The sequence below is a fragment of the Ptychodera flava genome, chromosome 6 (assembly GCF_041260155.1).
Source record: "Ptychodera flava strain L36383 chromosome 6, AS_Pfla_20210202, whole genome shotgun sequence".
NCBI lineage: Eukaryota > Metazoa > Hemichordata > Enteropneusta > Ptychoderidae > Ptychodera > Ptychodera flava.
The window spans coordinates 9590988-9618548 of NC_091933.1; the positions used below are offsets into that span (position 1 = coordinate 9590988).

At 35.0% G+C, this 27561-nt stretch overlaps 1 protein-coding gene across 2 annotated transcripts in view; it reads left to right on the forward strand.

The window, feature by feature from the left end:
• The window catches only part of LOC139134785 (potassium voltage-gated channel protein Shal-like), a 108546-nt gene that overhangs the window by 18146 nt on the left and 62839 nt on the right, over nucleotides 1-27561 (forward strand). The window lies entirely within an intron of this gene.

Consider the following 27561-nt stretch of genomic DNA (forward strand, 5'->3'; position numbering starts at 1 on the left):
ATTTTAAAATAAATTACCGTACCATTAAAACTGGAATGTGAAATCGGCTTTGCATGACAATGAAAAAAAATATGATAATCAATATCAGAAAAGTGTTTGCATTTTTAACCTTGGCATTTTGCCAGCATACATGTAAGTTCCGACTTATTAATGAACTGGACATTAAGCTGATTTACACAGGCTAAATTTTATGTATCAGCTGAACTGAATTACGTTAGCAGAGCTTAGATGTCAGCATTCCATATTTGAAATTTTAAAGTACTGTATTGTTATGTCATTTATCACCTATTTATTGTTTCAAAGAAATCGTTGATCATAAAATATTGATTGGAGCATCATCTTCCCCTATCCAAAACATCAGTGCTTTTCATCTTACTCAAAGAGACAATTTCAGAAATGACGCAATTCTATATTTAGTTCTCATTTTGCGTGGTGTGTAGCATCCGGAGCATGTGTCCTGGAATCGGCCCTGTATGTGTTGTTTCGATAAAAGTCCATCTGTCCACTGCAAAAGGTTTTCAGTGTGGTAGGAATAGCTTTGTATTTGAGCTGTGGATGCCTCATGGCTGCATTATGTAAATAGCTACTTTCTGGACAACACTCTGCAATACCAAGAACTGAATTACATATGGTAAATTAGCTGCATGCGCACCTGTTTTTTTGATGTGAGAATTACCAAGGTTAAAGAGAATAATTTACATTTTATTTTAGTGATACAAGCACTTTTTGTGTGTAGAGGATGTTGTTGTGACACTTGCTTCATTTGATAATTGGTTTTAGGTATCTGTACATGTTTTTTATTTTGATTTGTCAAATTTGGCATAAATTAACTGCATTATGACTTTAAAGATCGGTTTTGTTATTTTCACTTCATAAAACCCCCGTGTGATATCCCAGGTGAGGCTCACACACTCTGATTTGCCCAAAATATGATCAAAGTTATAGTAGGATCGTACCTGTGATATTTGAATACTTTGGATCAGTCTGGTTGCAAAAATCTTACATTGATTGATTTACTCAATATGCTGGATTGCCTTTTACTGGGTTTTGTAAGGGATAGCCAAAATTTTCATAAGAAAATGAACTATTAAATGCCTTGACTCTCTTTTGTGAAAATATTTAAAACTTTCTTTATGAAAAAAGACTTCATCATAGATTTAATCTTGTTAAAAGTCTGACATTAGGTTGCGCCTGGCTCCTAAGACGTTGAGCAGTTTTACTTGCTTACATTTGGTATATGTATATACCAAAGAGAGCTTATATGGTAGGTCGGCGGCATATCTGTACTTATGTATGTAAGTATGTTAGTGTATGTAGATGTATGTCTGTCCACATCAAAAACTCCAAATCTGCAGCACCTACATGTACCATCTTAGTATTTGGTGTACAGGTGCATTGAGGGGTGAAGATGTGATTTGTTCAAATGAACATGTCAATGTCAAAAATATGCAAATTAGGTAAAAAAGGGCAAATCTAGTAAATTGCTGAAACTCTGTAACCAAAGGCTTCATTTGGTTAAAACTTGGTGTGCAGGTTCTTTATGGTGACTTAAGTCATTTTTTTTCAAATTGTGGTGAAATTTTGAGAGTTGTATTTTTGGGATAATTTTTTCCGTTTTTGTAAAAAAAATCTGCTGCTCTGTAAAGCACCTGTTCCATCGCCTGGAAACTTGGTATGCACGATCCAAGGGTTGGCCTCTGTCAGATTGTTAAAATTATAGTGAAATTTAATTTTCATATTTGTATTTTTTGGAGCAGTTTTTCCTATTTTTGGTCAAAAACTCATTTTCTCCAAAAGTTCTCGTTGGCTTACTTTGAAACTTGATATTCTTGATCTTAGGGTTACCTTCTGTTGGATTTGTTAAATTGTGGTGACATTTTCATAATTATATTTTTGGGGCAATTTTTGCATTTTTGGTCAAAAAATCATTTTCTCTGAATTAACTAATCTGATTGCTCTAAAACTGGACATGTACGGTATCTTGAGGCAGCCCTAGTTGAGCATCTTCAAATTGTGGTTTTCCACATCTGTATATTTTGGTCAATTTTTCCCATTTTCGGTCAATTTTTCCCATTTTCGTTCAAAAAAACTTTCTCTGAAGTTGCTCGTCCCATTGTTTTGAAACTTGGTATGCATGTTCCCAGTGGTAAACTTAGTTAAGAATACTAACTCTGGCCTGCCACATCTAAGCAAATGTGAGCCAAATGTCATTGACATTATTTCTGCCATAGGGTCTGGCAGACCTTGACCATGTACATGTACCAATATTGGACCAAGTACAATAGCTATTAATAGATATTAACAGATATGTTCCCGGTGAATTTCTACCAAATGGGAACACATTGTCATTTATGCTTTTTCAACATTTTCTGTGACTTTTCACAGATGTACATGGTCTATGCATTCACCATATGTTCTGTACTTTTAATAAAAACTTGTTTTCATACCAGTCTGTAAACATATATACACACTGTAAAACCAACATGTAATAGATGTTATCTTTGTAAATTCTTGTTTCCTGGTGAACCAGGATGTGCCCTGTGAATGCGCAATTATTTAATCATAAACGGATATGAATGGGAATCCCATGAAATGTATATTGACACAAATATCAATATTAGTTCAATTTTTACAGCATTCAATATGATGTGAGAGCAGCATAATTTCAAGAGCATGCATTGTCAAATTTTTATAATCATCGGTATATCATGAATATTTTTCAAAAAATTGCCTTTTAGTTTTAGGGGTGAACCAAAATTTTTGCAAACCGTCATTTGAAGGCTGTCTTGTCAAAATGAAGTCCAGGATATGTTAAACTTGATAATTTTAAATTTCAGTGTGATTGTGAGAGAGTTTGGTTATATTTGCATATGTTTGACTATACACATTGGAAGGCTAGCAATGTAGCATGTCTGATCTAATAAGTGTGCAAACACTAACATATACATAATGACCCCTGCTCACTGAATAGTGTTGGCAACACACAGTGTTGGTATATTAAATTTTTCTGTGATAGTATTCATGCGTGCTAGGTGTGTTATTCCAATCTTAGTATGGGATAAGATAACAGTAATTGTAACCGCTGTTGGTAGCATTTTGTGACCTGAAAGCAATATTGAGTCAATGCAGGAAGAGTTGTTATTATAACCCTCTTCTGCAGACCTAACCTAAAGGAGGTCGAACTTCTACTCAAATAATTTGCATGATGTCCTACCCTGCCTGTGTTGTTTAGAATTGTTTTCATGTCAAAAATATTTTTCCACTTAAATGATGAAACACAAATGTATGTCACTGCCTTGGTTGGTCAGTACGTGTCAGTAGGTGTGATTACCGGCACTACTGCACACGTCGAGCTGACTGCACACTGTGGCTGCTGTAAAAATTGAAGGACAAATTTTATTTGATACTTTAAGGATTAAAGTGAACGTGAAAGATAATATGTTTGTGGATTTTTAAAGACCTGGTCATGAAATGCAAATGCCCCACATTAAAATATTTATTGTTCGTGATGCTGTCTCCATAAAGTAATTTGAATGATCAAGTCCTTGGACATCGCCCACCATGTTCTCCGTTGAAAGGAAAAGAAAATACAGAAATTTGTGAACGCGATTGTTTTTGAAGTTGTCATTGATTAAAAATTCATGACATAATTTCGCAAAATTGGTGTCTTTCAAACCACTTAAGCCACACATATTTTTATTTCTGTGAAATGTGTTTTGAAAGAAAATTTTCACTTTTCAAAATTGGTATGAATATTTGTTTACAAAGTAAATGATGTTGCTTCTAGTGTGTTTATGTAGTGAGCGTAACATATGTCAAGGAGCTGTTGCTAGTTGAAATGAAAACAAAAACAGTAATTAGTTGACAATTATTATGTTTTAACATATGAAATTGTACACTTCAAAACAACAATACATGCTTAAGTCATCATCACAGTGAAAATTTATCCTTTCCATTTTATACACAAATGTAGAAGGAAATGTTTGCTTAGCTTTCCAAATTCATTAAATGGATCTTTCCCTGGGAGGAAACATTTCAGTAATGACACAGGTCATTATGGACGATGTCCACCCTGTTTTAGAGCCTTAATTTCCAAAATAATATCTCATGTTTTACCCGGTTAACACTTTCAACCGAATTAGCCCGTGAAGAAGTCCAACTTTGCGACAGTAAACAGTAGGATTGGATAAACCATGGTGATTGATGAAAGGGTGACAGAATAACAAATTTCAAAGTGTTACAGAGTTTACATATTTTCATAATTTTGTTATTGTGCAGTGTTCTCCCAGGATATTCTGGTAGAGTGATGGCTAATTTGCGTAACAATTACAATTTTTATGGTAATGAGTTTCTATTGTTTACCAAAAATTAAAGAGTGGCGGCCACCACTCTATATTAAATTGCTCTGGGGAGAACACTGCTGTATTACAATGTACATTCCATCTTTCTATCTCAAATCTTTGAGCAAAATACTATTTGTCAATCTGAAGACTTCGGTATAATATTTAATAACATATGAATTTTGTTTTTTGTGAAAGATTTGACAATAGGTCACTCGTTTCTTGTAAAAGGGTATTCATTTATACAGACAGGTATGGTAATGAACATTTTTATGTCCATTTTCTCCCAGGGTACTGTCAGAACAATTTGTAGAGGGAGATGTACAATGTATATTTAATGAGTGTGCTGAATTCAAGAAATGAGCTGCAGTTTTTAATTCCTCAGTAATATGCAAAAGAAGATATCTGTTCAAGATCAGAATGACAAGTCATTTGGAAAATTACAGCAGTACTGTTCAAAAGATTCCAAATGCTTGCAAGTTGTAAATGCTGGCAGTGTTCCAAATCTGCACAATTTGCAAGTGTAAATTTTGATTGTTACCTTGTCATGTATTTATATTCGAAAACCTTTCAAATTTAGTAAATCTTTAATCTCAGGCAACCATTAGTAAGCTTTGTTAATCCATCAGTGTCAACTCCCACTATGCCGGAAGAAATTTTTAATCACCAGGGTTTCATAAAAAAGTTTGAATATTCAATAAATGTAATAGTTCGGCTGATTTTTGTTATTGTAGTTATTCTACTGTCAGTGAAAATAATCTCGATTTCAACATTTTATGTCAAGGTTTGTGACGTTGATATTTATAACTCTGATTACCAGTTACTGCATATATGTGTTGCAAGATTTTTATGATGTTCCAATTTTGTATGCACATAAATTTCATGGTCAGCAATGGCTACATGCATGCGATGACTCCCTGTGTGTGGCGGTCATTCATGATAATGATATGACATTCATAAAAATATGAAACCTTCAACTGCTCTAATTATTTCATCCATGTAGCTAATATTGTGTTTCTAGGTCGCACACTAGGGTTATCATATATAATATTCAAGATGGTTCTCATGGTAAATGTATGGAAGTTTTGAATACATATGTGTTAATTAGCTCATCTATTGGTATCTCCACATATATGTACATATATGGGCAAATATGTGACATTTTATAATATTCTTGTATTTTGCTATATACAATAATTATACTAGTTCACACACATACACAAACACACACACAATTTTATCAGTTTATATATAAATATATATATATATATATATATATATATGTGAATCTATCTATATCTATATCTGTATACATTGAAAATATATATATTCAAGATTTCTTTCATTTTGAATTTGATATTTCCTAATTTTAAAATTTTAATACATAATGTAACAATGAATCAAATTTATTTATAACATTATCAAGGAAGTCAAATTCAAGAACTGCCTCAGCCTCTGTACAGTTTGTAATTAGTATGTAGTCACTTTGGGAAATTATTGTTGTATAATTGGTCAGCTTTGGCCAGAATAAGATACTCATGTAGATTGTAAAATATCGTTCAATCAATATGCAAATGGGATATTTTAAATAAATCGGCATGCATATAAAGTGTCAATAATAATCTCAAATCAACCGTTCAAAGAATACATCGACTGTTGTGTTTTCGCAAACATTCAAAACTAATGATTCTGTTTTGCGTTAGGTATGTTGTACAATCAATAATTAGCACATGGTGCCACTCCCTGTGTATTGTAAATGATAGTGTGAAAAAAAGATACTGACTAGATGTTTTGCCACCAGGGCAAGAACGAGGTACACAAAACATGGTTAATGTCTTTTGAATAGCGATATTGAATTCAAAGTTTGTTGATACAATAATGCCACTGAATTGCACTTGAAAGGTCATATTTTATTGTGAAAGGATTACTTATAAAGATACAGGCATGGATAGGTCTGATAACAGATCGTAATTTCCTATTTTTCAGCTGTTTCTATGCAATCGTGAGAAGTAGTATTGAAAGCCATAAATTCAACTTTACGCTCAAAGACAGTAAAATAATAGTAACTCCAGCAAAGCACTTAATATTCTAAAGCAAGTCATGGGATAGATGTGTTTAATATTGATATCAGATCGGCCGACATTGTTGACTACACCTGCAGTGCCTACAGGGACAGACTTTGAGATTCGCAGCAAAGTGCTGACATGCCACACACGCAGCATAAGAGCAACGTGTGCAATACTAATGCACTCTCACTTTTACTCTTCTGGGCATCCGATCTGACATTACCACTGCAATATTTCCTCTCTGACTGTGGCCTGTCAGTCTGTGTTTCAACAAAATTGCGTCCATCATGTACGTACACTATGTTGTGTGGAGCTAACAGTGTAAGGTTAGATTGCTGGATATCTAACCATTCTGGAATATTATTATCAATATTACAGGATGTGTACATGTGCAATCACAAAAAATAAGTGAAATAATGGCACTGTACTATACTTTTGTGCTTGAAACAAAATAGCATGCATTCATGTAATACCCAATGCTATTGTTGAGTTTTATTCAGAAATAGAATTCATTTGTTGACAATATTACATGTTGTACATAAAGATTTGTGTGGCAACCTGAAAGCTGATATTTGATATTCTGTCAGACTTTGGGGAGAAAAATGTGAAAATGTTCACATTCTACTGACACAAAGGTAATGAAAATATTGCCACAAGTTATAGCTGTGGCCCCACTAACTGGTGCAGGCAGCATATTTTTTTTATCTGTAATGGAGGTGGTTTCATTAATTACGGAAGTGATCAGTATTGTGTATAGCATAGAGTATAATGAAAAGTGGCTAACAAATTATCATTCTTTCGGCTGGGTCATGATGACAGCCAAGTCACTGTGATGCTACGATATCATAAGGGGCCCTACAGTTGTTTAAAGTCTCCTACCAGATGTTGTTAGACTTACACAGCAATTGGGTGCATCAGATCGCTAAATATGACTCCCCAAAAGATACAGATCCTCATGTTTATTAGTGTTTTAATGCACCTTGTCACGTCTCTGTGAATCTGACGATGTTTCAGTGAAAGTTGTCCTGACTGTAACATTTCGCATTCTAACCTTTCAGTGACCCAGTATGACGTTGTTTACATTTTACCATACTTTTGCGATAATTTTGACGGCTGGCAGGCTTCATGTACTGTCTGGCATTTTACAAGTATCATTTTTATCACATAAAGAACACTGAGCAGGCAAAGCAGCTACAAAATATCAGGCATATCATGACAAAATTGTGTCAGAGAATGTGTGGTCCCATTTTGCAATAGTAGCCTTTGTACAGTAGGGGTTGTAATGTACATATGTCATATACTTTACCAACCAAACCCTGCAAAAAACCTCTACAAGGCAGTATATTCCTTTAGACCAGGTAGATATCTTTCATACACACTTTAAACTGACTGAACAGATGGCTTCACCATTTATTCTCTGCATTTATCTCCATATCAGTGTAGGAACTGACACAAAGGAGTAGATTTCCAATTTAATACTGCCATTGCCCGTATGGCAAGTTTCAGTTGTACATGCAGTACCACACCATCAGTGCTAAAAAGTGGATCTTCATTTTGTATAAGAAGTTTACAACTTATGAACAACAACAACACTACTTCTAATACTACTACTAGTAATATAACATTAATATAACAAAGTGACAATATTCATTATTATATGCAGTCATCTTTTAGCAGAACAGGATCGAAAGCTTTTCTATCTTCAAGCTATAAATAAAATTTGCATCTGTCGTATCTTGTAGCAGATGCAATCGCAGCGACCACAAGTATGTCTGCACAACAAACTGCTTGTATTTGTGCAGTTATTTGCTGGCCAGAAGAATGTTACATTTTGATTTTTCAAATTTTATTTTGCTCAAAGTATTCATCAGAAATATTTTTGTTATGCTTGCAATGCTAACAGAGTGAAATTGCGTGAGGGTGTTTGTGTTTTCAGTGAATGTGGCTTTTGTAGGTTAAGTCAATACATCATAGATAGCCATGTAAACATGAATCATGATACTTACAGTCCACAGTCTGTGGTTTATCATGGTCTGCCTCAGTGCAGACCTACCATATTTTTTTGGAGGAAAAGTTCATGAGACTAAAATACCACAAAATGTATCACTAAAATAAAAGGTATCAATTTTCAGTTAGAGTCCATCCCAAATTGTCAGTTTATAGAAAATGATTGTGACTTAGTTGTTTGCCAAAAGTGATACAAATCCATCTTTTCCAAAGTGATCATTATCCAGTGACATTCATGAAGTTTTTGCAAGTATTTAAAAAAATAATGACGTTTGATTGAAAACTGTGCCAAAATAGGGCAGTATGAAAATTTGTTATCAGAACTGGATGAACTCTTGTTGATATGTAGCTTTTTCAGTGCACAGTTGGCAAGAATTCCATTTTCGCTTTCCAGACTACCCCTTGCAATCTACCAGCTGTTCTAATTCCTGCCCCAAGGAAAGTTTTTCCCATCAGTAAAAATATCACAAGTTATGGCGGTAGAGCATGCTGAACATTTATAATGTATGTGTTCCACGTTAGGAATCTGTCTCTATTGCGTCAATACTGCTGTTTGCCTATCATTATTTCTTGTCACTGCGCTATTCAGCCGTGTCCATTTGACCTTGTGTGGTAATTTGTGAGGCCTAGCTGTGGTGTCGCTTCACATGCCATTCACCAACTGCGTGAGTTAATGTGATATGAACATGAACCTGTTCATATGCCCATTAATCTACACTTCACATTGTTTTATCCAGTCTTTTTATAAACCTGAGGTGGTTTCAAATTGACAGTGAAGAATTGCTTTTAGGTTTTGTGCAAAGGACATGAGTGTTGGAAAATATGGGAGTGCGTGGATTCATCCTGTCCAGATCCCTCTGACCCATCTGTGCCATTCATTTTCATTTTTAATTAAGAAAGTTGCAAGCTGTTTAAATGCCATTGTGTAGATGGTGTAAGTTGCTGGCAGATGTAGATGCATGTAAATTATATGTACCTGGGGAACAGTTCATCTCAGGTTTAATATTTTGTAGCAGGAATGTAAACATTGTTCCGCCCACATAGGAGAAAATTGCACCCATGTTGAATGAATGTTCATAGATTAGATGATGAAGCGCGATTAAAAATACATTGTCATATTGTTGTCGCCTGAAATTATGTACATTCGGTGTATAACATAGAATAGTAGATGGAGCCAGGCTTATTGAATTGATTGCCCATCTTAATCCCAGTGGAAATCTAAAAATAGACCTTGAGATAAGTGGCTGAGTCTCAGAGGATTTCTAATGCTCTGTTGCAATCACATTCTGATCTCCAAGTGCCCCCCCCCCCCACGCCACACCACGTACCAAGCGTGCATGCCATCAGTGTTATAAATCAATGTTTTAATACAAGCAGCATTCTCATCAATATGTTATAACTCTGCATTATTGCTCCTTCCCGAGTAAACGACCATCATGCAATCAGTAATTCATGAAGGGCTGATGGATTTTTATCCAGTCATTTCACAAAATCAAACCTTCCATTGCGTGTTGATATTCAACTTCTTTTTATGGCTGACTACCCAGTAATTGCTACAAACTTACAAAAAAAAAAAATGTCGCCAATTGAATAATTTTGAATGACAGAACTAGATCATGTTGTTTAGAGTATTTATAATATTTGATTCCTGCATTGAAAATGTGCATGAATGACGAATTATGATCCTAAGCTGATCAGTGCTAATAATAGATTACTACATGTTCATACATGTATACCTTATCCAGAGCAATGCATTTCAGATAATACTTAAATGAAGTATTTGATTTTGGAAAATACCGTTTTATCAAAAAGGATTTTTTTTCACTAGAATTTGTGCCATTGGAACATCAGAAGTTGACCAGGGCAACATGAGTGTATGATGTTATATCTATCCTGGAACTTACCGGTACATGTCATGTAGCATATTTTTTCTGAAGAAAAATGGCTGAAAGATTGTTGAAGTATCTTTTGAACCAGACATGTTATACATGTAGTAACAACTGAACAAATATTAGACAAGTACATTGTAACTGGTTTAATAGTCTTTTCTTGGGTCACTTATGATCTTTTTTGTATTCAACAACTGTCTGCATGCAATGCAACTACAGCATTCAGTTGAACTCCTACCTGTAGTTTTGAAATTCTGTCATTGTTTGCACCTAGTAGATCTGCAGGACTATTATTGTCTGTATTATCTACATGTATACTTAAAATATACAAAAATCTGTTTTCTTTCTAAAACAACCAAACACGCGCTCCTTTGGCTGGCAGAATATATAAGGCAACTGGTCGATTTGCTGGTATCATCTATATCAAGTGTTAACACACAGCATAGTCAAGCATTCACTCAGTGTAGCACTTGATATTTACTTTAACATGTCAGGCTTTATTTTACCATCAAGTGCCTGTGAATATTTACTGATGTAGATTTGTATTCTATCAATAGTAGCATTTCCAGTCTGCGGTAATGTCATTGAACTTTTGAAGGGTTTCCTCAAGAGTAGCAGACTGCGAAAAACGAACTGCATTCATGGCTCTGTCATGGCTCTTTCAACTGTACATGTAATGAAGGCAGTTTTGCTGTATATTTTGACAGTTTTTAGACTAAAGAACAAATTTAGTGGTGCCGAGACAGAATTAAATAAAGGTATGCTTAGTTGAAAATGCAGAGGTACATGTAAGGCTACAATATGGCAATATGGCTTTTAATATTTGCATGAAATGCTGTAGAGTAGAACAGTTAAATATGATGTCAATAAGTGATTCCAGTTGCCAAAACAAAATCATCATCATTATTGCCTCTTGTAGCTGTTACATGTGAATGAATTAAATTTTACTGAGGAAAGGTTGTACTATATACTAAAGATGCTGGGTCATATTAAAATAGGTACAGTGTTTGATGTGAAAACTAGAGGTTGTTTAACCCTTTTCCTGCCAAGTCCATATTTCACCACCAGGTCAAGATGGTTAAAATTAATGAAACACAACATATTCCATATGGTGTTATTTAACATAATACTGTACATTTGAAGGCTGTTGAAAACATAAATACTGTAAACTTGATTTTTTTGGACTAAGATGGTATAACATGCAAGCCAAGCGGATGAAAATACATCATGTTTTGGACAATACCGCTTTTTACTGACTTGGCTGATGGGGAAGTAATAGTCTTAATACTGTCTGGCAGGAAAAGGGTTAAAATACGTGTAGTGGTTAGAAATGTGAATGAAGGAAACTTTCGGGGAGACAGAGTGTGGCATAATAGATGTATATGTGGATAGGTATGATTTTGCCATGGCAAGTGGCAACTGAAATCATGATTACTTTCCATGAGAGCGGCCATGTTCATCGACGAATAGGTTTACTCCGCGAGTTAGCCTACATGTCGCTCATATTTTCTTGAAATGCCTAATAGATTTATTGACAAGACAAAGTGATGAAATAGCATACATTTACTAATCAAAATGAGAAACAAAGAGAAGTCCCATAACGTGTTGTAATCAATATTAACCATCCTCTTTTTGATGAGATATTTAAGTGGCTTATGACATCAACATCATCTAGTAAATTTAATGGTTCCATAAAAGGGGAAAGTCCTGTCAATAACGGACTCCTTAATGAAAAGTGATAATTGGGTCAACAAAGTACTTGTATATGGGTAATAAAGCAGATTTGTTCTTGATTAATGTTACACTGTTACAGTGTGCCCCTGAACCAACCAGCTGCAAATGTTCATTATGCTAATAAATATACAAAATATACTGCTGGTAGTACATGTTTAAAGATTTTATATTTTGTAGTGAAGAACTATAGATGAACTTTTTACATAACAAAATTCAATGCCAGTATTTTGATTGATAACAATTTAAAGTGCTGTGAGTAAGTGGACAAAATTGACAAAGCGTAACTACATGTTCACAAATCGGCTTAATGTGGAATACTTTGCAATTTTTTTTTTGACAAGGAAAGTATGACTTTAATGTATAGGATTCAAAATGTCTATTTGCGAATGATTGAGGCTGTCAAATTTTTGTATTTCAATCAAAGGTATGTATAATCTAAGACTGGTATTTTGTTGTAGTCAATTATAGTTTGTGGATGGTTGTTCATGATGTCTTCTAAGTGATATTTCAGCTTTTAAAAAAAAATTCTTTGTAGATGATTGAGGTATGTATCATTACATTACATTGTATAGTGGTGAAATGTCAATGTTAGCTGATCTCACCATTACGGTTCTTAGATCACAACATGCACACAGGCAATGCGAATCAAATGGTGCTTGATATCCCAGAGATGCAGAAGTACAATTCATGATGCTACAGCCATTCCGTCATCATGGAGATGAACCAGAGATGGCAAGTGCACTTCAAATCATACGAGATGTAATCGATGAGGCTTTGTAAACTCAAACAGAAACACAGAGATTCAATTTCAGTGTAGACTATCGAAGCCACAAAGTACCTAACGACTGTAGTGGCTGTAGTGTGCAATCATGAACTCCACTGGGAGAGCGGCAGGAGAAGAAGATATGTTGAAATCTAAGCCATTTGTGTCGTACAAACCAATAAGAATATTTCAGTTATTGTAAATTAATTAAAGTTTGTCTGCTCAGGTGTTTTACTGTATATTTATCTTGATCCCTTTCACAGCAGGCAACAAAAAATCCAGAATAATTGTAGAAAGATTGACCGGGAGCGATCAATAATAATGGCTGCTGAAAAGAATACTTTGATCAATAGTTTCTGCCTGTCCATACAAAACAATTTTAAAACTCCATTTTTCAGAGAGGTTGATTCAGAAAGAATAGAAAAAGCCTATCTTGTCAAGAATTATCTAGAAGACATGGCATGTATCTGTAATATCATGAAAAACATTATCCATTATAATAAATAAACATATTTTATCTGATATTTTGACAATTATACAGTTTGATTTCAAATAGAGATGTACCGGTACATGATTCAATCATGCATTAATAGTGTAGATTCCAGCTGTAAATTTTGTTTTCAGCTTGTTAACAACACACGTAAAATTTAAGTGCCAAATTACATCTTTGTAGACAGAAAAAATGAAATATTAATATAATAGTAGCTTAAGACAAAATAGTGAAATTTGAAGAATTATGTAAATTTGTCACCTGTTTTCTACTACAATAGCACACTTTTGACTTATCTTTTGACATTTTGCATCTAATTACACTGAAATAGCTTTGAGATATTTTCTTTTATGACCGGGCAGCTGCTTCATTGCATCATATCCCTGATCATATTTTGCCCATTGAAGAAATTCTGAGACATTGATACTGGTGCAGGTCTCTTTAACAATAAAGACTATGTGTCATGGGTCACGTAATGTGCAATCAAGCATTGACTGGTAACGGTATTCTCAGAATAAGAGCTCAGCCAAGTGAACATCGTGAAGTGTAATTTGATATTGTGTGGTTTTCTTGGGACACATACAGTATACAGTTGTGTGAAAGGATTATGGTGTACTGGAGGCCTCTGACATTTAAAATGCATCCAAGCATAGCTACTTATGACAGGTTTATTGCTTTTCTAATATTTTTATTGGTCTATGACAGGGAGTAAATGGTTCATTATGAAGGCACGCACGGCTGATTATCATATTGAAATAGTGGAAGTATACTAAATATGATGCAGTAAGATGGCCAAAACGCCAAGATAGATGTTTGTTTTGAATTACAACAATGCTGTAAACTGTTTCATTCATAGCATGTCTTGTAACATGACACTCCAAGGTCTTGTCCCAGTGTTGTGGTACTGAGTAGAATTCCATCCCAATAATGTACGCTTGAAAATGAGTGATTGTCAGATATACTTATAATTTTTGGGTTTGTATTTGTTTCAAATCTGTCTCATGATAAAGTAGTAGCCACTGTTTGCAGCTGTTGTGAGTCTAGGAATAGCATACAGTATGTCTTTCTCATAACTAAACAACATATTGTTGATGATGACCAGGTGCACAGCATAATATTAGAAATTTAATACCTATAAGTCTGTGTGATTTGTACCATCACAAAGTGCGCTTTCCAATAACCCTTTTGTGTTCTGTATTTTAACTCTTTTCTCCAGTAATTATGAAACTTATATATCAGTGAACAGTCACAGAAAACAAGTTTAAATCACCTTCAGATATGAGAACAAGGATTCCCATGGGCTAGAATACCTATTGAACATCTACACAGACAGTCAGTATGACAAAAATATCAAAAACTGCAATCCATGTGTCCATGCTATCATACATAATTCACCATCTTCGTACCTGTCTTCTCATGGCACACACAGTTTGCTGCTTCAATCGCCAAATCATATGGTACCTGTACAGTTCTATAAAAAATAACACCTATGTATGTAAATGGAATATTCCAAATTTTGCTATATAGTGAATATCAAAGATGTTTTAAAATATCTCTTCCTTTCACATGAACAGTTGGCTGAATGACTTCATTGTCAAAGTCATGGGCAGTTTGAATTGTTATGATCTGTTACCTGCAGAGACTACAGTAAATGCATTATGCTCTGAGTGCCAAAGTCAATTTTTGTCACCTTTATAAATATAATGCAAACAATTTTTTTAAGATCCAGACAATTTTTTTTCAGATTGTCCCTAACTTTTGAAAAAAAACTGTAACCAACAAAAAGTTGTGTCCCTTTAGTCCAAAATTATCAAAACAATTACAGAAAAATTCATAAAAATTGGTAAAATGTTGCACTAACATTTTGGCGGGAAAAATTACAGCACTCAAAGGGTTAACCTGAATATTTTCCTCTATTAGGACTCTGCCACAAAGTCTGACTTTCGATTTAACTATTTATACTTGGCCTCCAGCATGTAGAAGAGATTTCAAAATGGCAGGGCTTGTTCAAGAATCTGATGCAGTCTAAGCTCCAAAACTTCCTTAGCATTAGTAGCTATTTCTGCTGATTAATTATGATAAAATGAGATTTCTTTCAACTTTTCTGTTCAAGAGTTTGATGTTGAATAATCCAGACAAGTCTCCCAGGTAAAAGTTTAGGTTGCAATACCCAAGTTTGGATCATATGGAATGCAGTGTACCACCAGTGTATGTTTTAAAATTTGATTATAATCAAAATAATCAGATTGAAAAACACAAGTTCATGACTACACCAAGTTGCAGCCTTCAGTACAAAATCATAATTTCTCAAAGCTCTTTGCTCATGTACAACATTTTAGACAGGAACTGTGAAGTTGATCTCTTCAACCAGATGTTTAACAGCAAATGGCAAGTTAGTGCAGCTTGATGTATACATGTATTTCAGTGTCATAAAATTTACAGGGATGTACGACACAGATAATTTTCGAGCCCCAAACTCTACAAAATGGCAAAAGTATTCCCACTCATGATAGGTGATCCCAAGGACCATCTTGGACCAATATTCCATCAAACACCTGCTTCTTTAGCATTTCAAGGAAATTTGATCTATGTAAAACTCTTTAATACCATCTGGACATGAAGGGAACTGGATGACAGTTATGTTACTCACTGTAACATATTTCTGTTCATAAGAAAACTCTTTGCCATAGTGATGTTAAGAAAACAGATTGAGATGACATCTGTACAAGATCATGGTACATCTGCACTATTAAAACTAATGTCAGTGGATGTGAAGGTCATTGAACTTTGTACCTCTTTCTGTCTTGTGAGCTAAACATGAACATGGCAGTTGCAGTAAAAATTCTCAGAGTTCCAATTCCTTTCCCTCCATCCACACCTGTTGATGTCAACATAACATTTTACAAAAATGTAGGAGATAGAGAGTGTTTTAAGAGCCTTTGAACAACAGTATATCTTTACAGATGAATTTAGTCATTTTAGTTACAAAAGAAGTTTAACTCATTTTAATACAGGTACACTCACAGAGATTTGTATATCTTCTTGTAGCTATGCACACATACAAGCATTGTATAAACCTGAATTGTCATTTTGATCACTGCTGATTGACAGCTTCATAGACTGTTGAAATCAGCGGCAATCTGATCAACCAGGAATAGCTTTCTCTGTGTTGGACCATACACCAACTTACTTTGTGTGCAGCAAAAACAGGGTTGGCCATATGGGAATTTTGATGGCTGGGCCATTCCTTTCTTTTTTCAGAAATCTAATATCATATTTTGATGATAACCATATAAAACAATACATGTTCATAACAAATAATATGCAAATTATACATTGTTATTTAAATTACTTGCCCTCAATTTTCCCAAGCTGTGGACAACATTTTAAAGTATCATTGCTTTGATAATAAAGTTTCAAAATGGCTGTAGATATTGACTTTTCTTGATAGTGACTGTAGTACACAATAGATAAGTGAAAGTACTGCATCAACACTGATCCAAGTTTCATTGCTCAGATGGTGTTCATGATATAAATGATGTCAGCATTCAGTTGAAGATTTTTCCAGAATTCCAAAACTTCAAGAGACAACATACAAATTTGCATTTCAAGAAGAAAATTCTTTCAATTTCATGTTAGAGTGCATTTTATCTTATGCATGTAAGAACAGCTTGGTTGGTTTAGTTATGAATTTATTGATAGCTCGTCTGTCAGAGCTTGTGGCTCCATTTGCCACAAATTTTGAAGTATTTCCTTTATTATTTTATGAAATGCTATTTTTTTATGGTATTTCCAAATCACGTCCAAATGCCTGCTACATGTTCAATTTGCCAACGAGACCTTTATGTGTGTAATGTCTGATATACTAATGTACAGTTGACGAGTAATTTTGTGTTTTGGAGACTGGAATTTATCAGTCGACTATAACATTGCATGTTAATCACAATATTTGTGTCTCTAAGAGTAAGATTGAGTAGCTATATGATAACAGGGATGTAGAAAATTTTGGTTACAGGTGACAAAATAAAAGTACAGGCAGTTTATGTGCACATAAAGTTACTGCAAAGTGCCCTGATTTTTTACTAAAACTAAATTTTCACAGCCGTCAAATTTTCGCTGACAGTTGGTTGTTTTTGCCAGCTGCCGGTTATTTTCTACATCCCTGGCCAGGCTATATGCTTTATGGGAAGGAAGAAAATACACTTGCTTTTAGGAAAAAAAATAATGAAATTATAAACATTCTTCAAATTCTTCTTCAAAATCATGTCGGTGATTGTGGAAAGTTGTCTGCCAGTTGACAGTTTGTGAGTTTATTTGTTGCAAGTCACTTGGTTCACGTGCCTTTGTACGTGGTGCAGATGCCAGACTACATGTATGGCATCTGGATTGGCTGATATTTTGATGAAATGAAGATATTTGTGTCAGTTCAACCTCTGAGCCGAATTTCTGTGTCATACATTCCTTATGCAGGGGAAAAGGCCTTAGAGTATTAGCTGCATGTAGTTCACGTGAGAATGTGTTAGTTGATTTCTTTGATAAAATGTTGAATACCCCAGCCAGCAGTCCTGACTGTCAGGTGTTCATCATAAATTTAAAAGCCATTGTTCCATCCCCCACCCACCAACCCTTTTAACCCACCAACCTCTTTTAAGTAAAGTCCATTTGAACATCATTTAGGAATATGTGAGAAGACGAAAAGATTTCTGACATGTACAATTCAGTTGAAGGGGCCCCCAGTTTTCTGGATACAAAAAAATTGTACCATCCTATTTTGGGATCATGAATTTATTCCGTTTGGAATAAGGACTGTGTTAACCGAGACTAATGCACCTCATCCGCTCTCTTTTCAATGTCATCAGATTTTATGAATATTTGATAACAAGTGGATCTCTGCAGAATTGCAATCTTTGTCGCAGTTTCCATTTTCTCCATAATTTCGTGGTCATGCCTGATTGTCTAGCTGCCCGAAATTGTTTTAACAACCATTTGTCTGTCTTCTCTATCAATTTTTATAATTATTTCACTCCTGTAGCATACAGTACAACTTGTGGGATGAAGAGATGCATGTATAAGCTGCTTAAATGCAAGCAGAAGTGTAGATATTTTGGTGTAATGAGAAATCACAGGATATCAAACTAATATGAAATATACTGAATGGCAGCTTGTGGATTTTTATTACACTGTACACTCATAATGCTCGTGTGACAGTTTTCGGACGACCTCAGTTTTCGGACATTTAGTGACATGCTGTTAGTTACACTCACTTCGCTCCGTATCGATAGCGTTTTACAGGTCATGTGACCTCATATTAAGTCAGGTGACACTGTTGTCCCGTTTTCGATAGTTTTTTTGGTAGAAGCTATTGAGTTCGCTACGAGCGGCGGTCACAAATTGTCGTCTGACACCGCGTCAGTGATACTGTCAACATACTGCCGTCAGGTCAAAGTAGCTGAAATTTTGAATAAAGTCCTGATTTAGCATTGAATTTTGAATGTGGGGTGAATAATGATTTTCAAAATATTCTTTACATTGTTTGCTACGATTGCATGTAGTTTTAACAAAAACTGCGCAGTTGTTTCGAGAAAAAAAGTACATTAATGAACGTAAGAAGTGTACAAGTTTTCGGACAGACAATATTTAGCATAATTGTGTAAACGTAGTAAGTGACTTACTGCGTAAAACCTTGACAGGTAAATGATTCCATACGATGAAATATACTTGCTTTTTTTATTAAATAATGCCTGTGCGATTCTAATACAAACAAAATATGCAATGGAAACAATTATAAGTAATACTCGCTGAACAAGTTAGCCACACCGTACGATACAAGGTGCCGAAAGCAACACACAGAGAGACAGCCCGTGTCCGATATCTAAGCGCTATACACGTCGAAATATAGTTGAGTCGTCCATGGATTAAACATAACTAATTATCATGAAATATTCTTATATACAGTTTTCTTAACACATCGAAATTAATAATCGGTGGTTTGAAGTTTTCAAATTATCAATACTTAGCTCCTAATCACATTCCAAACACGACGTCCGATTTCTGGGATTGCAGTCCGATTACTACGCCATCGACATGGGGTCAAAACTTTGGCCTCTTTGACCCCGAAACACCACTCCCGTCGTGTCAACTGAGTTTGAGGATAACCACAATAAAGTTTCGAAAGGTATGGTAATAAGATTTCGTATTGCTGGTCATTTATGAAACGACTTTGGGCGAAATTCACTACCCTGTCCGAAAATGTCACACTGAGTGTACACACATAATGCTCCTGCGTTTCCTGTTGTACTTTGAATCATTCATGTAGAATTTAGAACAGTAGTGAATAAATGAAATTGCAATGAACCAAAACATAATGTGAGTCACAGGTGTTTGTTTATTGAAGTGGTACAAGGGCATTGATCTGTTCTGGTAAATAATTGTCAATGAAATTGAATCAAGTGTTGAAATTAATCATCAAGATTCTGCACTGGTGAAATAAATGGCGATAACCAGTGTATGGTGAAGGCATAAATAATATAATAAATATATGAAACACTAGAACCTTGGTGAAATTAATATTTCCATGTACCGTATCTTATGTATGACTCAATGAGTGTTGAATACAATTACTGGGTTAGACTGCAGTGATATTTAATAGTTGATGTCATTTTGTTTTAGGAATTTCGTGGCAATATCTGTGATTACAGGGTATCATAAGTGTACAGTGTACATAGAGTTGAATTCACACATGAACGCACAAAATGCAGCTTTGTATGGAACATTTTCATCCTGCTTATTTACATATTGCATAATTATGATTAACAGTATTGAAGTTAACATTTATGCAATCATACTCTTTCCGATTGTGAAACTCCTTCATTGTTTTGTCCGCATGTCATATTTTGAGAGTTAACATCTTGCCAATTGTTTTAAGGTGAAGTACTACGAATTACGTCAAAATTAAGTTGTGGTGTCATTTTCTTGAAACTTTGCACAATATTCTTGGAAGTTGTGCAAGTGCAAAAATGAAATAAAAAATGGGGGTCACCAAGCTCGTTTCCATGGAAACGGACGTTAAAATGGCGTCGTTAGAAATAAATAAAAATGATATAATTCACTTAAACTAAAGAAAGCAATTATAAAACGCTTAGCAAATGAGTTAATTTCAATAAATACCAAGACTTAAGATCCATATCTATCGAATGTATAGTTTTCATGATGTTTGTGAAGAAATTTTAACATAAGTATCGATTACAAAATGACGATATCGAAATTATATCACTACATAATTTTCGAACTTTCTTCCTGTCGCTTTGAATGGTGTCATTTTGACCAAACTTGGTGAATAAAATCCTGACATAATACCATTTAGTTTACACTTTTAATAAAAGGGTGTCACCACGCTACTTTTTACAATATCTCCAGGTGAATGGATAATTTGCGCCACATAAATGGGAGAGAAATGTTAATTTTTCGCTCATATTGAATAAAAACCAGCTTCCTAGGGGGTCAAAATATGACAAGGTTATAGGTCACATGTATTTCTAAGACACTGGGTCAAAAAATTAGGTAAAAGCGCAATTTCAACAATGACAGGTGATGTTAAATATATGCGCTACAAAATAACCCATTTGCGGCAGGCTGGAGTTAAATCTGCGCAGAAACGTTCTAAAGCATGTGCGCGTCCGAATTCGTCGCCCTTTACCTTAAACCACTGGCGTCATCACTGCAACAGCCCCAACACATTTCTTGAAGATTTTTGATTTTTGCATGGACCTGTCAAGCTGAAATGAAGCTCTGACTCGTGAGAATGCTCCTTGTGATGTTCCATAAGGTATGAAATATTACTGGGACACAAGGTTAAATGATATATGAATACACCATTTAATTCGGTTAACTAAGATTTTCTAATGGAAATTGGAGAGTTCAGTTTTGATGCAAATGGTAGAACAGAAAGGTGGCTTCATTTGAGGTAAATGCTGAAATCTTCAGAAAATACAGATTGATATAGGATAACATATGGTATATATTCAAAGCATCCTATTAAGACAACCTTTTATGTTAATAGAAGATGATTGATATTATGGGATATATTGCACCTACCCTGCTGGTCAAGTAATGAAGGAACACAACACACTGTCCAGACAGGAAGCCAGATACAATTGCTCCATAGAATAATACCACTTCCGCTCTATTCAATATCATACGTGTATATATACAAGCTATTATCATGAACTTCTGGAAATACAGCGACTGCCCTGTCAGTAACAACGTTATGAAATACAGTAAATATTTAACAAATGCTAGGTTAAATAGGAAAGATTAAACAGGGATCAGAAGTGCCATCTGAAAAGTTGCGCTCTTATTCGCCTTTTTTTTTTAGTATCAGTAATGTCACTGTGGATATTGACTTTAAAGTGATGACAGCTGCCATGTACCATCAGTTCTTGAAAGAGAGTTGAATTTGTTCAGCATACGCAATTGCAATTGTGTGTTATTTAGAGCATCAGTATCGGCGGTACTGGACTTCAAATAACAGATGCAAATCAAGGTACATTGAGATTAATCGGCAGGTTATGTTCTGTTAAGTATGACTAATATCTTTCTTTGAAAGAAAAAAATACCGAGCTTGCCCATTCTCATTGCCAGGTGTGTACTGCACCTAAAAATAATGGATGCATACAGAATATTAATTATGTTTCAAGGTTACATTCACCAACAACAGTTAACAGTTGACTTACCAATCTGAATAATGATCTTCAATCCTTTTATTTGACCAAGATATATTGTATATTATCTCACAGTTTGTACATGCAAATTCGGACCATGATTTTTAGCATTTAAATTGAAATGTTAGCTTTTATTTCAAGCGTGAAAAAATTGAAATATCCAAGATACGATAGTAAATTGATGTGCACGCACAATGTAAATTTTCACCCAACCGATTATTTCTCCTCAGATTGTCATTTTGATGTTCTTTTTATAACTTTACTATGAATAAATGGCTTCAGGTCTTTATAGAGAGATCAATGTCACCTCATGTTATATAATGTGGCATCAGTTGAATTTCACCAGTGTTTGAAACAGAAATGTGTTACCAGCTGAGGATGCTTCCTTCTACATGATATAACGTGAGACCTCCATGATGGCCTACATGAATATGATGTCCGTGATGTGTGACGTGATTGTACACTTGCACATGTTGCACCATGACATTTTGATGTTTAAAACTGCAGCTGCCTTTACCAGGACAATATATCGCCGACACAGGTACTGTGTACTACCTGAAGGGAGACAGCCTGGTTTCCATGGTGATTTTAAATTGCCTAGAGAAATTTACATAAGAAGGTGCTGTTTACTGGTCATCAGCAATCAATGTGACAGCTTCAGAAATTCTTTTAGAGCAGGTTTTTTGGCGATTTTGAAAATTAATAACTACTGCATGTAACAATGAAATTGACAGATAAATTCCCTTGGTACTGCTCTACAGTTTGTGGTGACTTCTCGAATTGCAGCAATGCTTAAAAATACGTCAATTTTACAACCTATGATTTCCCAGATGAAAAATGCTGTACTTGTCATCAGCAAAAAGACACAAATTTAATTGTTACAATTTATGCTTATTCACTGTTGTTGGATGGGAAAAACCTTCACGTTGTAATTGAATTTGAGTAGTTTATATATAGGTGTATGTGTACGCAAAACTGCTAGACAACATCACAATAATAATCGTACTGAGCAACATTCAGATATTCCATGAAAATTATTCAAGTATTAGATGTTTGTTCATTTTTGTTCACTTTATCCTGTTGAAAGCTTTTCTTTATCCAGGAAATTGACGGTGTTTAAATTCATGGAATTAGACATTTCGGCTTATTAAAGTTGAAACCATAATTCTAAAAGCATGATTTTGTATTTTAAGCCATGAAAAGAAACCTTGAAATGTAATTGAAATTTAGTTGTGATACCAATATTTTTCATGATTTGTTAGCCCACAAGGGAGTTCTAAGGCACTTTTACCTCTCAGTGAAATAGTGAATTTTATACTTGAAAAGTGTTGGTAATGGAAACTACATGTATATTCATGTAGAAATTAATAGAAATTAATATTCACACTGAAGAGAAAATGTTTCTCTTTTCTCTAAAATGATATTGTTGTGCGTGAGTAGTGTTTGGAATTGATCAGAAAGACTGTCCATGTGCATGGCCTGTGTATGTACCCTTGATTTCATAGCTAATGTATAATCTCATTTGAAAGGAATATTATTGCAATGTGCAGTTTGTGCATAGCTATCAAATTACATGTATTTCATTATTTGTTTTGATTGAACTTATTATTTGATCAGCTTTTTTCAAGTACACAATACAATCCATTCTATACTAATTTTCAGGGCCTAATTTGCTTCTGTGAATCGTCTTGTTGGTGCCTTGGCATAGTTGTCGTCTAACATTAATGTAATTAACGCTGAAGAGTTCATCGGAATGTATATGAAATATCATCAACATGATCTAATATCCCCGATGTAGTTTTTCACAGATTGTGGTTATAAAAATAACAAGAATATATATATGGTAAAAAACAACATATTAGACATAGAAAATCTTCAGAAAGCAATGTCAAAGAAGGTGTGGTGTATTAGTGGCAATAGGAGCACACGTCAGCGTTTCAACTGAGAAAAAAGTTTGACTGCTCTACCAATTATATTCTCTTTCTTTGTTTCTGTGTAAAGTAATTCCATGTACTTGTGGCTATGATGCTGTGTAGCTGTAGTAATACTATATATTTGCCTGTTGAATTTTCAGTTATCTATAATGATATCGTCACACCAAAATAGCACATGCACATAATGAAGGCATACACAGCGTTCAAAGCCACCGGACTATGAGAATGAGCATTCAATGCGATGTGTCAAGTTTATTTTGTTAAATTTATACATTTATGGCCAGTTAGACAGATTCGTTGTTAGTAAAACTATAAGCAGACTGGCTATTGGCCTCATCAATTGTAGTAGTCAGTACACAATATTCTTAAAATTGATGATCAAGTATACTTATTTTCATGCAGTGTTTTTACTCACATTTGGTATACCAATGTGAGGTTATCATAAAGCTGAATTGATTTGCATGTCTGTATATTTGTGGGTATGTGCGGATGTATGTCCGTCACACACAAAGGCTCCCATACTGCCAAAGCTACCGTCTCAGTATTTGGTGTACAGGTAGATGTAGGGGTTGAGATGTGAATTTGTTCAAATGAACACATCAGTGTCAAAAATGTGCAAATGAGGTAAGAAAAAGGGAAATCCTGCAAATGTGCAGGAGTGGTGGCATGTCAATTAAAGACAGGCTAACTCCACTGACTTGACTCATTTCCTGTCATTGTTCATGAACTGTGTTACATATAACAGACCTGCTGAAACCATAGACAGAAGAGGGGAGGAAGACCATCAGTAGAGGGGAGGAAGACCGTCTATGGTCAAACTAAGAGGGGGCTAGCTGCCTTTCTGCTATGCATGTTGCTAAAGTTGACATCCAGTACCTAAAGTTTCAGACCTTACACTTGGCGCACGAGTTATTGGAACACTAAATTAGGTAATTACCCAGCAACTTGGCTGAGTACTTTGCTATTTGACCTGGCATTTACCTAAACAAGAGTCTGTTTTATGGTCTGAAGACTGATAAGATATCCACCACACTCAGCAGGCAGCTCCTCCACTGAGTAAACTGATATGCCTACACTGCAAAAAACATTTTTGACTGGCAGCTGCATGTAGTTGATGGGAGAGTTTTGAAGGGCCGGAATAAAATGTTGTAAAGTGTAAAACATGATTTGCCGCTGTCATTTTGTGTCCTGTTTTTGTATATATGCATGTTATTACCAGTTTTTTAATCACAATTATGTACATTGAAGAAACACTGACTGTCAGAGCAACCATCCAATCATATGATAAAAATGGACTGTTCCATCAACGTCGGTGGTGGGCTCACGGAAGGTGGTAAATTTGATGAGTTTTGTAACTCTAGATTTACAAGGGATGCTGCGATGTTTCAATTCCAAATAACATACAGAGGCAAAACCTGTCAGGTTCAGGCCCAGGACACAAAATGAGTACAATAGGTTGTGTTACATCATAATATTTATTCCCCCTTTTCACAATTTTCCCATGAACTAGATGCCAGTTGAAAATGGGTTGTTCCTGTGTAGGCATATCAGTTTACTCAGTGGGAGCTGCCTGCTGAGTTTGGTGGATATCTTATCAGTCTTCAGACAATAAAACAGACTCTTGTTTAGGTAAATGCCAGGTCAAATTGCAAAGTGCTCAGCTACAGTAAGTTGCTGGGTAATTACCTAATTTGATGTTCCGATAAGTCGTGCCCTCGCTGTAATTACTTTTGTCATTCTTGTTTTTCTGGTTTAAATATTTCTTGTTGTTTTTCTGGTTGTACTGTGCAGAAATCATTGTCATAACATCAACGTAGAATTTTCCTGCACTGAACAGATAGAAACAACATTTATTGTTGATCTTTGGTACCCATACTGGTATATACCAATTTTGATCAAATGTGAGCCACACCGTATAATTGCAGTGTTTTTTTGTTGTTGTTTTTTGTATCATACTACCTGTAGATTTGTAATTGACTGCCAAAAAGTAGTTGTGAGTGATATAACAGCTTTCCTAAAATCTTCACTGTGTTAGCTACTAGCATGTGGGTGCATTGTTTTTGATATCAAATAAAATCATGAGTAGACCACATCTAGAAGAAATCATCCAATGGATTGTTATAAATGCACCGTATTCTAATTTCCATTGTTAGACAATTCAGTAAATCATAATGCCAGTACAAAGCATTTACTAGTTCATTCAGCAAGTCATTGAACTTTGACAATAATACACAGAGGAGCCATTTCGAGTTTAACTGAGCAACTAATGCCAAGATATTTTGAATTGCAATTCTGTGATCACATTGGACTCTTTTGAACTTTGAACTTTTCAAGTAATCTGAAAAAAATAAGCAATATATTATACTTTTGACACTTCACAAAGTTTTTCTACAAATGTCCATTTGCACCGGATATAAGGTATGAACAGGTCATGTATATCTTGTATCTAGGGGCCATGTTGGCTTTTGACAAACTGTTGAAAAGTATTTATGAGTGTACTCATATCACCTGATACTTGAACCAGTGCATGGCTGTTATAATTAATGGCTGTAATGTATAACAAGAACACCATGGGGCAGTGGTTAGGGTTGCCGACTCACTGTTGGAGGATATGGTGAGTTCGAGACTCTAACACAGTGTGGTCCCCCCTGAGCAAGGCACTTTGCACCTTATATTGTTCTATTGGGTATGGGTTGTGGGTACCTCATCCTGTAATTGGGTTCACCTGTTGGATAATTAATAAAAACAAAAAAAAAGAAATATATACTGAGGACAAATTAGAGAAAGAACTCCCCAAGCATTGTGGGTATGGGTATCCCAAACATTGTGGGTACGCGTATTGTCATCATCAATTCTAATATATTATGCCACGGTCCCTCCCTTTGTGGAGGGACCGTGATTATGCCTTGTTTTCTTTGTGAAAGTGCCTTTGTGCAATATTGTTCACACATCGTTTGACAATTCAAACTCATTCAAATTATAAAGGAATTTTCAACAGTGTGATATTCATACAATGTGAATGACGAGAATGTTCTTTTATTGGCAGAAAGAGAAGTATGTTTTCATTGTCTTGCTTGTTCATGTTTTTGTTTGATATAAAAAACAGGTGAAATCTTCTTGATACTGCAGTTTATAGTGACAGTAGCCAATATTAATCTTTGTTTCAAATGAGAAAATAAATCTGTCACACACATGAAAATAGCAGCTTTTAGATTGTTCAATGTGATATCTTCTTGTGAAAGTGATGATCTTTTTTTTAGCCCGAACGTTAAGGTAGCGACTTAGGTTCATTGTCACTTATTTTCAATCCTTATTTTCACAAAGAAGAAATGGTCACACACCCGACATGTGGTACTTTTCTTATCTGCTCGGTCACCGAAGAGTTCAGAAAATTTGTTAGTTTTTCAAAAACAGTGCGCATACGGCTGTTTTACTCAAAAACACGTGTTTTTTAGTTTTTTTACTCAAAAAAGTGTAAGTACAAATCTCCAATCGGCCTTGGTGATCTGTTTACGGCAATCGACAGCTGGGTATACTGGGCAAAAAACCGTGTCCCGGATTTTTGAAATTCAAGTGTCAACTTGACGTTTTTTGCATAAATTATCGGCCTTTGTTCAC